General features: G+C 43.2%; 1 protein-coding gene across 7 annotated transcripts in view; it reads left to right on the forward strand.

Moving 5' to 3' along the window:
• Positions 1-12,142, forward strand: part of CCBE1 (collagen and calcium binding EGF domains 1) — a 286,875-nt gene that overhangs the window by 66,489 nt on the left and 208,244 nt on the right. For 5 of the 7 annotated variants that reach the window (XM_089779440.1, XM_089779435.1, XM_089779436.1 and 2 more), the window contains 2 exons: positions 5,298-5,361; positions 11,907-12,051. The exons of 1 other annotated variant lie outside the window; for it this stretch is intronic. The gene's annotated coding sequence lies outside the window, so the exon portion shown is untranslated. The remainder of the gene's footprint in view (positions 1-5,297; positions 5,362-11,906; positions 12,052-12,142) is intronic. One more of the 7 variants, XM_089779438.1, reaches the window with a different exon arrangement.

Genomic DNA, 12,142 nt, shown 5'->3' on the forward strand with positions numbered 1-12,142 from the left:
AACGGGGGAGGAGGGCATAGAAATATTTTGAGGGGGGAAAAATAGCCTCTCTCACCACCCATAAATGAGATCATAATTGCTGAGCCCATGTTTGAATTGCAGTTGCTATTGGGCACTTACCTGTTTGTTTGACCATAACTGCAAATGCAAACAACCGCAGGTGCAGAATTATGTCTGGAGCTCTTTATACCCATAATTTCACAAGATTGATAAAAGGTGAGAGCTAGCAAAGGCTGGTGGAAAATTTGTCCCATAATAACTGAGCCTTGCCAAGTTCCTAGGTTCATGTAAAGAAATGGAGGTCTGATTTCTGGGCCACTCAGGTTGTCACAATTAGTAGTTACCTGGTAAGTTGGACATTGAATTGTCTGGCTCCCTTAGTTGTGAGCTATCTGATCCCACCTTGTTATTTATCTATCTTGGGTTATCATGACCCACTACCGCATCACCATTGTTTTTGAGTAGCTGTGTACTGATCCCCTATTTATCCTCCCAAGTCCTTGTAAAATTATGATTCCCTTTCACAGATGGAGAATCGAGGCACATAGAAACAAAGTCACCTGACACAGTCTCAGATGAAGTCTGTGATAGATCAGGGTCTTGAACCTGGGTATCCAGATCATAGGCAGGAGCTCAAACTACTAGATTAGTGGTCCCCAACACGGTGTCTGCGGGTGCCATGGCACCCGCCAGGGCATTTATGTGCGCCTGCCTAGTCTCCAGGGCTGGTCTATGCCATTCTTGTACCCTGGGCTCCCAGCACATATGCAGTGCCGGCCCTGGGTGCGTGGTGCATGCATGGCTCCCGCCCCCGGGCATGTGGTACATGCGCGGCCCTGCCCCTACCCGGCCCGGCAGCCCCAAAGGTTGGGGACCACTGTACTAGATGAACCTGCCTCTCTAGTTGGTTGCCCGGGAGTCGTGTCACTTGTTCATCCCTATCACAGAGCAGGATGAAATCAATTTTGAAAAACAGAACATGGAAGCCAGCACACTGTAAAAATGAATTGCCCCCGGTGCAAATAACACAGTGGGCTATAGCACCAGAGAGCACCATGGATTGGAAGCTACAGAACACACTTGTCTGTGTTTTCAGGGTCCCTGATACTGCGTGGCCCTTGTAGCACGTGGATTCTTCCTCAGAGTTCAGGTTACAACGAAATGTGAGACAGGGAGAAAACCAGATATCCAGGGAAAGAAAAGAGTGACTCTGCAAGCCTGGTCTCCATGGAGAAATGGTCCAAAGTAGTTATATTCCAAAATAGCTCCCTGTAGCAGGATGGCCGCTTAAGTAGCTCCCCCTTGTGGCCAGGGTCACTTTGCAGGTGTCTTAAACCCTCAGCTGCAAGCTCCACACAGCCTCGCTTGTGGATAACAGCACCCCTACTAGGGGCTCATTTAACAACAGAAACGGTTCAAACAATCCTCAGAGACTCCCCAAAATAATGTTTGTATCAGTAACACAGAAGTTCGCATTTTGCACTGGTTTTTTTGCCACACATGGAGCTCTTTGTTTGTCAGCCAGTCTGTTCCACTGGCAATCATAATCCTAGCTTTTCTGGCTTCCTTCTTCGGTCAGTGCCCACTTGCCCTAATTAAAACTCCATAAATGTCTTTGTTCCTGCCATCTGCCCTTGTGTAATGTGTTGTGGGTAGGATTTTCAAAAACATTCAAAGCCGGTCTAACTGTGTTGCCATAGAAGTCAATGGTAAAAGCTCTCATTGACTTTAAAGAACAGCCTTAGGAGAACAGTGAGCATTTCTGAACATCCCAGCCCATGTTTTTTTCAAAAGCTTAGATGAGTATTTCACCATTATTTTTAGTACCACTTACTTTGAACAGTATAATGCACCAGAAACAAGAACTCTTGACTGAGAAGAGAATTTATTAACAAATTCCATGTTTCTGAATTTTGAGATGATGATAGACTCATAGACTCATAGACTCCAAGGTCAGAAGGGACCATTATGATCATCTATCTGACCCCCTGCACAGTGCAGGCCACAAAATCTCACCCACCCCTCCTAGAATAATCCTCTCACCTATATCTCAGATATTGAAGCCTTCAAATACTTTGAAGACCCCAAGATGATGATTTAATGTTTACATTATGGTTGTGGCTAAATTATCATTTTACTATTTATGTGGGCTTAGGCAATTTATAAAGGTCAGTGCATTCCTGCAGTGCTTCTTCCTGAGAGTAATCCTACTCGTGAGCAAAGATTAGAAAATTAAATCATGTTGGCATTTTAAAGCAAATGAAACACATCATAGAAGAGATTTAAAAGTCATAACGTGAAAAGAAAGAACATCTTCTTCCTCTCCCACTTCCTGTTTTTTATCCTTTTTTTAAATTTTAGGTCATTTCTTAGTTTTAAGTGTAGTGGACTTCTAAATGATCCTCTTTCTGTTATTTATCAAACGCTCTTTTTTCCCTTTCCATCTGACCTCTCTTCTGTTAATCAAACACAGGATGTGCAATTTCAAAAGGGGGACAGAGTCATATGAAGGAAGAGGTCAAGGTCAAATGGAAAGTATGTATATTGGGGGAAAAATCCAAAATGGACCCTAATTTGTGTGTCAGCAAGTCTTCCCCCTCAAAGCTCTGGTATTTATCAATAATGGGCAGCTCAGAGCACAACACATACACCAAGACTCTAGATGAAAAATAACCACTTATTTTGACACACGTCCAATTGTCTAGAGATGTGCACAGGTACTTGGTGATAGCTTTATTGATTTCTTATTCCATTACAGCAGAACTCACACACAGTGTGCTAGGCACTCTTTCAAATGTGTTGTGAGCAGTAGCGCCAACCCCCAGAATCCCAAAGTAGACTCCAAGAATTCACGAGCTTTTAAAAATGTTAAATACTTTTATTTGATTTCGGAGACATTAGGTTATAGTTAGGTCACATTTCCAGTCTTTACTCTGCAACGATGGCAGTTAGAAACATTTTTTTAAAACGTGTAAGACAAGATTCTTACATAATCACTAGCTTCCAGGAGCTGAGGCTTTAAGAAACATTAAATGTTACAAGGCTTGCCACACTGAGAGAGTCACAATCCTGAAGAGCTGTTTGTTTGCGGCTGTCAGTTTTACAGTTTGAGTGATGGTTTGAGTGCAGTGATTCTCTAGCTATTGGCTTCCCAAGAGTAGTGGATCGTTTTCCATCAAAACACTGTGAATCTGCAATTAAGTTTTTCTGACATTTTTATAGAACAGTGTCAGATTGAAGATACCTTAAATTTATCAGGATTGTACCTGTTAGGCACTTGTAATGGAGATCTTCAGTGAAAGTTCAGGGTCAGCAGAGGTGATATTGATACACTGCACCGTTTTTCCAGTATAACAGCTGTTATTTTGCAAAAACAATACTAGCGTCCACACCGCAATTGCGTTATTTTGACAAAGTTGAAATAATGGACGGCTTTTTCTAACGGTGATAAACCTCATTCCATGAGGAATAAGCCCTTTTCTGAAAAAGCTTTTTCAGAAGAGGGTGTGTGTACATGCTCCACTGCTGCTATGTCGAAATAGCTCCTCACCAGTGCCATTCTAAAGTTATTCCTTCCCCATGCCTCCTGGGGTTCTAAGTTGAGATAGCACGTGTACATTAGGGGAGCCTGCCTTGGACTAATTTTTAGGCTTCTCTGTAGTGTGGATGCTCTATTTCGAAATAAGCTTTTCTGGAAGATATCTTCTGGAAAAGCTTATTCTGAAAGAAGCTTGCAGTATAAATGTACCCTAAATATGAGGCATATTTCCCTTTGGATCTATATTGAGTCAACATGGCTGCTGGAAGCCTCTTTGGGGTGAATAGTGAAACTGAAGTCCTGATCATAGTAAGAATCTCATAGCACTTTCCCCTACAATGTAAGGATTCAGCCACAGTCTCCTAGCTAAATACCATTGGAGGTGTCACATCCTGAGGTTCTGCATCACTTCACCTGATATCTGCAAACTGAAGTCCAACCTTCTGCTGTTTAAAAAAGGCTACAACCTACTGTAGATAGAAGTTATGTTTCATACTATTTTATGTGCACTGTAATATCCAGCATTAAAGTAGACCATAATACAAATCCTCAAGGATCTGTGCTCCTGTCAGTCTGCTGTCTTCCAATCTTATCTCTTTTTAACTCTCACCTGAAATAATGGGCCTCATTTTCCACTCACCCAGCTTTTACAACAGTGCAAAGTCCACTGATTTCAAAGGAGTCGCCACTATGTGGGTGTGAGGAGAATGGGCCCAATGTTTCCTGTGTGTGTGTATAGTCAGTATAGTCAGTTTCCTGTGTGTGCGTATCTTGGTTTTCATTTCCCTTTGAGCGTGTATAGTTCTGTAAAGCATTTGGGGGTTAATTTTATATAAAAAGGTGCTGCATAAACTAAAGCTCCTTCATTGGGAATCTATGCTTGCATTGAAATCTGCTCTGTAAAGACTCTTCCTTTTCTATGGGACTTCACTTTAGTGAGGTTTCCCATGTGAGGGGCTAAATAGTACAATGGGTCAATGCACCAGCTTTTCCTCTCTGGACAGATGATTGATATAGCTTAGGTCAGAAGTGAAAGAAATTGTGTGGTCTTACCCTAGTTCCCAGTGGACACTTATCCACATTACTTACAAATCCACTGCATGTGATGGAGCAGTTTCAGGACACTTGGTGATCTTGGCACTGGAGTGAGGAAGTCTATTCTGCTCAGGATTGCAGTATTTTTTATTTATATTGCAATGTCCATCAAAGCAACTGACAGTTAAACAAGATCTTGTAACATAGAGGAACATTAGTCTTGTTCTACAGAGGAGAAACTGAGGCATTGAAAAGTTATGATTTTTTCCTCGCCACACAAAAAACTGTAGCACTAAGAACAAAAATTAGATTTACTGAATTTCAGTCCATGGGATAGATCTTCAGCTGGTGTGATCTGCATCACGCTATTGACTTGACGTCAATAGAGCTACATGGATTTACAGATCTAGCTCTGATAAATAATCTGTTGAAAACCACAAACTAAGCTATCATTAACATCATCAAGTGCTGGTCTCCTGACAGAAAAGGGAAGAGAGCCTATTTGTATGTTTTGGCTATTGAATTATTGATATGTCCCCTGAAACTTTCTATAATTTCCCATTGAGCACAGAGACATTTCAGAGGTAAAGGCAGACCTGGTCAAGCTGTTAATGTTTCTGCTGCTGAACTTAGCACACAGGCTGTTCCTAGCTGCAACAGATGTTTCTGCTTTTTTAAGGTCTGTGGGAAACTTATTGAATATATTTTTTTTATTTCCTTGTAGGAACAAATGCCAACATAGCCAAGATCCAAAAAACTTGACCTCAGCCTCATGTTGTTATTGGAAGGTATTGTGCCTGGATATCCTATTGTCCTTCTCATATAATAAACTGGAGACTATGAATACCAGATTTGTTTTTTCACACATCCAGGGTTTATGGATTGTTGCTTTTATTCGGCTACTTCTAATAAATCTCAATGAAGCAAGACACTGGAAAATAATTGAGTATGGAAGGCGTGGTCCCTCATCACGGAGATGCACCTTGCTTGTGGTTGTTGAGCTAATGTTAAATTAACAAATAATCCTTTGAACTAAGGGTCTCTGTGGCCTAACAAGAGTTGCCAAATCCCCTAAGGTGAATTTAGTACTTCCAGTCAACTTTTTCCATGTTAGCAAAGCAGGCTCCCCATTCATACAATAGTGTCAATGGCAGCAGCAGTTGATAGTTTGAGGTGGTATATTTTTAGCCAGCAAAGTGAGGAATTGCTCAGTTCACCTTTGTTTTCAAGTCTTAAAAATTGAATGCATTTCTTTAGACAAATGTTGGCACGTAGTTTTTATGAACTGGGCTCAGGACTTTCTAAAGAGTTATGGTTCAGTATCAACGTTCCAAAAGACTTTTAAGAAAACCCTTGTGGGCTCTTCTCTCAAAGCTGGCTGAGTGAGGTGGGAATGTTCATAGAGTCTGCCAGGAGTGCCTATAAAATACAACACTGAAAGAAAACAAGGCTTCCAATAGTCCCTGTCTCCTGATTCCCAATTGTTTAAAGTCTTCCAGTTTATAGCCTTCCAGATGTTGTTCAGGGATGGATGGAGCCTAGGGAATGAGACTAGTGTGGGGATGGGTGTTATTACCAAACTATCTTCAGTAAGCTAGGTTGCTGGTCTGGTTCACTGTGATATCATACCAGGCATGCATTGGTGCTATGGATAAGACTAAATCTTCCCTGGGGTTCTGTTCAGTTTAGTATGTTGCTTGCATATAGGCTCCTTTGATACAGAGACAGTGGGGGGTGTAACATAAGCCTGGGTGCTATGACAATAATACTCTTGCTTCGTGCTAGGTTGGATGGGTAATAAGTGGCCTGTGGGCTGACTGCAGTTTGCTGGCTACTAGATGCTTTATTTAGCTGTATAACCACATGCAGCTCCCATTGGCTATGGTTCAGTGTTCCCAGCCAATGGGTGTGGTGGGAAGTGGTGGTCTGCCCCATGCCACTTCCCTCAGTTCCCATTGGCTGGGAATGGTGAACCGCAGCCAATGGAAGCTGCGAGTGGCCGTACCTGCATATATGCGGGTAAATTAAGCATCTGGTGGCCTGCCATAGACTAACCCTGGTGAAGCACATCTGGCCCATGAGCCTCTTATTGCCTACTCCTGTGCTAGGCAGTATGTAGCCCGGGACTGATGTCTGGGAACCAGTGGGTGTGTAAACAACAACAGTATAAGCTGGTGGTGCAGTTCCCCAGTGAAGAAAGTGAAATTATGCCACTACCCCTTCTCTTCTCAGGGCTTTCTTTTAGTAACAAAGATCCAAAACCAGACTCAGTGCCCCAGAGGGTCTTGCCTAGGACTTGTCTTCAGGGCATCAGTCATTATAACCAATCTTGCAGGGCTTCATGACACTCCCTAAATGAGGCTTTCGCTAATTAACTCCTGTTGTCTGCAGATATCTCCTGCTTCAGCCTTCTGTTCAATAGGCATTGAGAGACACCCTGGTCCTCCCGTGAACCTGGGTTTCCCCGCTCTGCTTCTCTGCCTAAGAGCCAAGAAACTTTGTATGTGATTTCCTGTAGAGCATGTGGCTAAGAGAAGATCCTTGCAAGTACAGCTCCCCTTTTCAAAGGGCCTAGAGCTGCACCAGGAGCACTGAGGTGTAAGCACATGCTCCTAAGACCCAGTGACCTCCTGTTGCAAACAGTTGTATTGAATTTCAGTGCAGTGTTTGCCAGGAAACCAAGGGAGCTGACAGTCTCCGTGAAGGGAGAGATCCCAACTCCAGGAAGGAGTGGGGCCTCAGGTGGAAGGGGTGAGGGTGTGCCACACTCTGCCTCCCCCCAACCCTCAGAGCCTCCCAGAGCATGCAGAGTGGTGCGCTGGGGGTGATTTAAAGGGCCTCGAGCTCAAAATGTTGCCACTGCCACAGTAGTGGTGGCAGCTGGCAGCCCTAGTCCCCTTTGAATTGCCAGGTCCTGGGGCAACTGCCCCCTTTGCCCCCTCTCCTTTCCCCTCTCCCCCCCATCAGCGGGCCTGCAGGAAACCAAACAAAACTTCCTGATTTACTTTTTTTCTTATTTGGCTACAATATCATATTCCATAATTTGATACAGACCCAGACCTCATAACCCATATGAGACCTTTTCTGAGTTGAATTCCCAGGTCAGAATGGGCTCTGGGTCTAGCTTTTGAGCCAGATTCAAAGTGCAACCAGATGCAGGCAAAACCAACGTATATCTCCTTAGGCTTTGTCCCTATTAAATCCTAATCTTGATTGGGTCTGCAGCTTAAACTGTAACCTGACTCGTACCCTGTTCTGGATAAACAAGAGAGTCCAGTGGCAGCTTAGGGCATGTCTACATTAGGAAATGATTTCAAAATAACTTATTTCAAAATTATAACTCCCATAAAAACTATTTTGAAATAGCATGTCCACACTATGGGGACGCCTCAAAATTAGTCCGAGGCAGGCTCTATTCATGTGGACCTGCTGCCTTAACTTAGAGTCCATGAAGCACAGGGGAGTAATTACTTTGAATGACTCTGGGGAGTAGTTATTTTGAAATAGTGGCACCAGAGCATCCACACTATGGCTGTGTCTACACTGGCCACTTATTCTGGAAAATCAGCCGCTTTTCCGGAATAACTTGCCAGCTATCTACACTGGCCCCTTGAATTTCCGGAAACGCACTGACGATCTAATGTAAAATTGTCAGTGTTTTTCTGGAAAAACTATGCTGCTCCCGTTCAGGCAAAAGTCCTTTTCCGGAAAACTATTCTGGAAAAGGGCCAGTGTAGACAGCACAGTAGTGTTTTCCGCAAAAAAGCCCCGATTGCGAAAATGACGATCGGGGCTTTTTTGAGGAAAAGCGCGTCTACATTGGCACAGATGCTTTTCCGGAAAAAGTGCTTTTCCGGAAAAGCATCCTGCCAATGTAGACGCGCTTTTTCTGGAAATACTTATAACGGAAAACTGTGCCATTTTAAGCATTTCCTGAAAAGGGTGCTAGTGTAGATGTAGCCTACCAGTATTTCAAACTAACTATTTCAAAATCAACATTATTCCTTGTGGAAATCAGATGTTGTTATTTCAAAATAACCAGCCCATTATTTAGAAGTAACGGGTTTGGTAGTATGGACACTCTGCTTGTTATTTCAAAATAAGGGTAGACTAGGGCCTTAAGACTAACAATTTTATAAGGACATAAGCTTTTGTGAGTTGTAACTCACTTTGTCAGATGTATGAAGTGAATTGCAGCTTATGAAAGCTTATGCCCTAATAAAATGGTTAGTCTTTAAGGTGCCACTGGACTCCTTTTGTTGTTGTTGTTGTTGAAACAGACTACGGCTCTTGAAACCTGTTCTGGGTACAGACAGAGTCTCCTCAGACTTTCTTTAGATCTAACATTGCTTTTCTTATAGTCTGCTAAATGACATGGCTTTGCTATAGGCAGAAGTGGGAAAAAGTAGTTTAAATGAAGTATTTGGTGCTGAAATGACTAAAGTTATTGCTTTAAAGAGGAGTTTAATAGAAATGGAGAGGAGACAGATATTCTAAGCAAGAACATCTGAATAGAACCATGGCTTACATGGCATTCGGAGTACTTAACTCTCAGAGAGAGAGGGCTGTTAAATTTCTGTCTCTTGCACTAATTACACACAATAAAGTCAGTGTAGTAAACCATACATTTTACCGTCTGTAAGTGCCATGTTAACTCTTTCCCTGTATCTTAAATATTCTTAAGATACCAAAGCTCATTTGCATAACAGTTAATAATAAAGCAATCACAAAAGGGACCCTTGTGATTAGCATAGTATGGGTCCTGAATTAACATTGCAGTGCTATTAGTTGTATTATTTGCAGCGCCTAGTGAGCCCTTTGTACCGGACACTGGACAAACACCTAGTAAGAAGCAGTCCCTCTCTCCCCAAACTAGACAAGACAGACAAAGGGAGGTAGGGAAAAGAGAGTAAGGGTATGTCTACACTACCACCCTAGTTCGAACTAGCGTGGTTAATGTAGTCATTCGAAGTTGCAAATGAAGCCTGGGATTTAAATATCCCAGGCTTCATTTGCATCTTGTCGGGCGCCGCCATTTTTAAATCCCCGTTAGTGCGGATTCCGTGCCCGCGGCTACACGCAGCACCGAGTAGGTAGTTCAAATTAGGCTTTCTAAGGAGGAGTAACGGTAATTCAAATTAGAAAGCCTAATTCGAACTACCTACTCCGTGCCGCGTGTAGCCACCGGCACGGAGTCCGCACTAACAGGGATTTAAAAATGGTGGCACCCGGCAAGATGCAAATGAAGCCCGGGATATTTAAATCCCGGGCTTCATTTGCAACTTCGAATGACTACATTAACCACCCTAGTTTGAACTAGGGTGGTAGTGTAGACATACCCTAACAGACTTGCCCAAAGTGAGACAGAAGGTCAGCAAAGAGATTAGACCCATGGTTTCCAGCCTCGGTCGTGTCCTGCCCACTAGATCACAGTGTCTAACACTGTGTCAATCATGGTCATTTTTGCCCTCCCCCCACCCTAGTTTGCCAGCAGCATACTTTGTTTGTCATGTAGGATTCCCCGTTAATAATTTGAAAGGGCAATTAATCTATCTGTGATTATGTAAAGGGTTCAAGTCATAGTTAGAATTGCAGGTTTGTGTAGATTGTCTGTACTACACCACATTTTATGGCCACAGAGACCCTTAGTTCAAAGGATTATTTGTTAATTTAACATTTGCTCTAGAATGGGAAATACTGTACTGAAAGAAGCTAAGGGCCACACTTTCAGCATTGCCTGAACTAGGCCTTCACTTCCCAGGTGCATTATAGTGCCTGCAGTTATTTGGGGCCACAATTCAGATCGTTCCTTGACCGTCTGCAAATCAGGGACTGAAATCTTATTCACCAAATATGCTTTACCAATACATTTCTGCACTTCTGTATGCAGATGGCAGTTTCTGAACATCTAGTCTCACAGTTTGTAAGGCCACAAGAGTACTAACTAGGGATGTAAAACATTGTTTAAAGGTAACCCTGTAACCTCTCAAAATCTTAGCAGTTACACGCGCCGTGGGCTGTGCAGGATAAAGCTAAGCTACGGAGCCCTCAGTGAAGTCTCCTCAGGAGCAGGGCCACCAGCCCCTTGCCAGTCTCGCTCCTGGGGAGGAGGCTTCCCTGCGGGCTCTGCAATGGATACCCAGGAGCTATAGTGTGTAACCTGCAGTGGGGCAGGGGCCATGGCCAGCACCGCCATGGACAAGGGCTATCTTGGTGGGCCCCACAGGGCTGGAACCACTCCTCTAAAGCTAGAAACACACTGCCTGGCAGGACTGGGCCATTGCCTACTGCTGTAATGTCCATGGTGGTTTGAGTTTGTATACATGTTAAACCTTTGCTGTTATGTTAAGAGGGATTTATGTTCTTGAGTCTTATCGGCATTTACAAAACGTATCTGACCTCTGGCAACCTGCACAGCATTCTTTCACAGCTGGCTGCCTTAGGGGAAGTCACATTAAATTTGATGGGAAGTTTCATAAGGTCATGGTGGGATGGGGCAGTATTTAACTCATGCCAATCCATATTTAAGGAATAACTTCTAGAAAGAGTTAGAGTACTGTAGTTTTCCTTCATTCTAGACATATGCTGTTTAAATACTTCACTTTTGGCCATACAGTAAACTTCCATGAGTCAGTGTAATTTGTATTACAATGGACGGTGATCAAATGTGTCTGTAATAGGTGGTTATAGCTTTAAGTAGCTGACATGTTCCCTTTCTAATTCTTTTTCTAGCCTGTACATGTGCTAAAGGCTGTATGAAATCAGAGGGAGTGAAGGGCATGCAGCACCTTCTAGTATCCAGACCCGTTTTGATGCCATCTTGAATACTCAGGAATGTCTAAACTATACACCTCTTCCAACAGAAGGATGTAGATTAAGCACTTCAAAAGTGCAAAGGAGCCTGGGATTTAAATATCCCAGGCTTCATTTGCATACTCACATTTAGCAGTGGGGAGCTTTTTCAGCAGATCCTGTACTCCTCGAAAAATCTAGACTAGCCGCAGCTAGACTTCACTTTCACTTTTGAAAGGGCATGTGATCGGCATAGCGCCCGAATGTGAGTATGCAAATGAAGCCCGGGATATTTAAATCCTGGGCTCATTTGCACTTTCGAAGTGCCTAATCTACATCCTTCTGTAGGCAGAGGGATACAGTCTAAACATAGCCTCAATGTCCTGCGTTTCTCTATTGGTATGTCTTGCATTTTGTTTTGTTGTTGTCATTTTCAATTACTCAGCTTATCCAAATACAGTAATACTATTTAAGCACAAGTATCAGCCGTGGCACTGTTGCATTGCCATGGCTAACGAGGTGAATTTTCTCATGTCACCAGTTAGGGTGGTCACGGCCATGGTACAAAAAATGGGGACATCCAGAATGATCCTGAATGCTGAAACTGGCCAGCTGGCAGTGTGCACTGAGCATCCCTATGGATTTTCCAGGGCACCTCCTTCAAAAACGGATGATCCTGGGCACAGGTATGGACTGGTAACCCTGGTATGGACTGGTAGCATTGGTGCATGAGTAAGATACGGGCTGAGTTACTTAGGCTGTACTGACATCTAGTGG

This window comes from Pelodiscus sinensis, chromosome 6 (assembly GCF_052426305.1).
Source record: "Pelodiscus sinensis isolate ZL-2025 chromosome 6, ASM5242630v1, whole genome shotgun sequence".
Classification (NCBI taxonomy): domain Eukaryota; kingdom Metazoa; phylum Chordata; order Testudines; family Trionychidae; genus Pelodiscus; species Pelodiscus sinensis.